Here is a 3,121-nt window from a genome sequence, read left to right on the forward strand (position 1 = left end):
TTACCACTAGGATTACTGTTTGGTTGATTTTTGACCTGAAAATTGGAATTTGCTTTAGAGTTAGAGTAAGCCTGGAAATTAGAATTATTTTGGTTAACAAACACTTTCTTTTTACTCTCCCAGTTACCCTTGACCACAGGGAAATTACCCTGACGTTCTCAGTACCAACCTTATGGTCAATATATATTCATCACTCAACTGAGCAATTCTGGGAAAAGAAGTCACTTTCAAGTCTTCTAAATGAACTCTTAAATCTTTAGCACACGATTTTTTAAAATCTTCAATCAATATCAACTCTTTCAAGGCCGCCAAAGTAGTTACTGGCGACTCTTGAGCCAATCATCAAAATGCTCCTGCTTTACACGAGCAAACTCCACATAAGTCATGTTCGGGGTTTTGTTAAAATTCCTAAACCTCTGCCTGTAGGCCTCGGGAACCAAATCATAAGCTTTTAATATCAAAGCTTTCACTTTCTCATAATCCCGAGATACTTGCTCCTCTATGGCATTATAAACCTTCTGAGCCTTGCCCAGTAAGCGACATTGAATCAACACTGTCCAGACCTCCCTAGGCCAAGACAACCTAGAAGCAACCCTTTCGAAAGCCTTAAAGAATTCAGGCACATTCTCCTCAGTAAAACAAGGTACAAGTTTTAGAGCATCCCCAAAGCTAAACTTTTCCCCAATATCTTCATGGATGCGGGTACTCTCACACTTCTTACCTTGCTGGATCTTGGCCAGCTCTAACTGCATGCTAAGCATCGTTCTCTCATGAGCTCTGATTCTCTCAAACTCCTCGAACTCTCACTTCTTTAGTTCTAACATGTTCTGGAAATCCTTAACTAGTGGCTTATTTTCTCCTTTGACCGAACGAGTAGGAACAGCTGGAGACACATTATCAGTACGAAGAACCCCCTCAGTCTGACTTTTACCATCCGGCAGACTGCCATACCCTTCAAAAATCAGTCCACATTGAGACGGATCCTGAAAAAGACTCAATCCCGGAGCCCCTTCTGCATCAGACTCACTCATGCTTTCACTAACTAATTCGTCAGCAGTTTGTTTAAGTTCACACAGCCTATTCTTTACCATATTATATACGTCCTTTTTCAATTCCCTATTTGTCAAAGAAATGCCTAACGACCTAGCACAAGCTTTCAAATTTTCTTTAGTCAAAGCACCCAAATACCTAACACAATCCTCAAAAGCCAAAAATTCGGCAGGGTTAAACTCTACATCAGACATAATGAAAAGGAAAAGAAGGAAGGTGGTGAAGCACAACAAAAATAAATACTGAAAAATCTCACCCAGAGCACAGTCTGGTAACTCGCACCACCGATTGAGTTTGTCCTGGATCCTGTCACGGTCGCCAAAATATGTTACGAACTCCCTCTAGAAGGAAGCCATAACGGGTTCTTTTAACTTATTCACCAATCCAGTGACAAAAACTCAAATCAGTAGGAACGAGGAAAACCAGATAGACAAGGGCAAATATTTCACAATATTTATTACAACAATAAGGTACTAACACTGATGGCCCACAAAAAGCAATAAATTGATTAAGTACAATATGCCATCGATTAACTCAATGAGTCACCTAATGCTAAAACTAAACCCTACTCATAGTGAGGAAATCAAATCTTTAATGTTAAGGTATCCAAAAGCCTTTACCCACCACACTAACCTATTACTAAGCAGAAAGGAAAGAAGTGGAAGAACATACAAAAAGAAACAATAATCCTACCTATATCACAATCTAAACCTTAATATTAAAGTACATAATCTTACAACACTCTCATATTAAACCTTCATCAGCTTTGACAATAGTTAAATACACAAATATATTGGTCCTATGACACAGACCGGTACTAATATAGACGAGTCCATCTGCTGCTCAAAAATATGGCCACAAGTAGTCATTCTCATCAGTAGAACAGCCCTTCACAACCGTTGGTGGATATGCACTTTCAGTCTATGGCTCGACAAAATACAGGGGATGTTCCTCTTACCTGAGAGAAGCCTCCTACTTGCTCCAACAAGACCACTCTGGTGCTGATACAGTAGATATATCCATCAAAGATGAAAAAGGCTCTCGAGCCCTGCTCTACACAAAACTGACAATGTCCAGGTTAAGCAGTAGATCACTTGAATCACAGTTGCAAGTCTTGTTCTCACACGTAGCTTCACAGGTAAACTGCCTTCCACATTAAGAAGCAGCTCAATGACAAATTGTATATATCATCCAAGGCAGATCAGCAGCTCCAGAGTCTTCAACGGCCTTGAACTCGACTCTCGAGAATACTTTAGGAGAGTCACAAGTCACCTCTCCTTACAACACTCCCAGTCACCACAAAGAAAAATAAATGAGTTAAAAATTTGCCAAGGAAGTAAAAATACTGAGGAAGGCCGCACTTCAAAATGCACTCAATAGATGGCGCCACAAAACTTAAGCTTTTTCAACCAAAGCAAATTAAACATTACATTTAAACCAAAGCAAATTAAACACTACATTTAACCAAAATATATGTACTAATGTAAAACCAAAAGCAAAATACTTAATTTAGCTTTACAAAATTGCAAACAAAATAAAAATGAAAGCCATCAGTGCAAAAAGGCAAAACAACAAATTTTACTTTAAAATTACGTTACTGCCTGACAGTAACAAACTACCAATTAGCTAAGATGGTGAAGATGGGTTGATTTCATTTCTAAGTACAAAACACCTGAATTCGACAGGTATAAGTACAGAAGAATTGTCATTGACTTTCATCTTTCTTCGTGGCCAAGTGGTTTAGTCACTGTCTATATAAGCTTGCTTATCAGGGTTCGATTCCCGGCCGGACACAAGCTCTTGTCTTTGTGTGATTTCGCTTGGGGCTCTGATCCCGAGGTCGTTAAGAGAATCCAGACATTATTATATCAAAAATATATATGGCTTATTTGAATATGAAAAACACGTCTAAATGTGCAAAAATTTATCATTAATCGAATGCCAAGTAACAAACTACCAATTAGCTACGATGGTGAAGATGGGTTGATTTCATTTCAAAGTACAAAACACCTGAATGCGACAGGTATGAGTACAGAAGAATTGTCATTGACTTTTATCTTTTTTCGTGGCC

Source organism: Palaemon carinicauda, chromosome 4 (assembly GCF_036898095.1).
Source record: "Palaemon carinicauda isolate YSFRI2023 chromosome 4, ASM3689809v2, whole genome shotgun sequence".
Taxonomy (NCBI): Eukaryota; Metazoa; Arthropoda; class Malacostraca; order Decapoda; family Palaemonidae; genus Palaemon; species Palaemon carinicauda.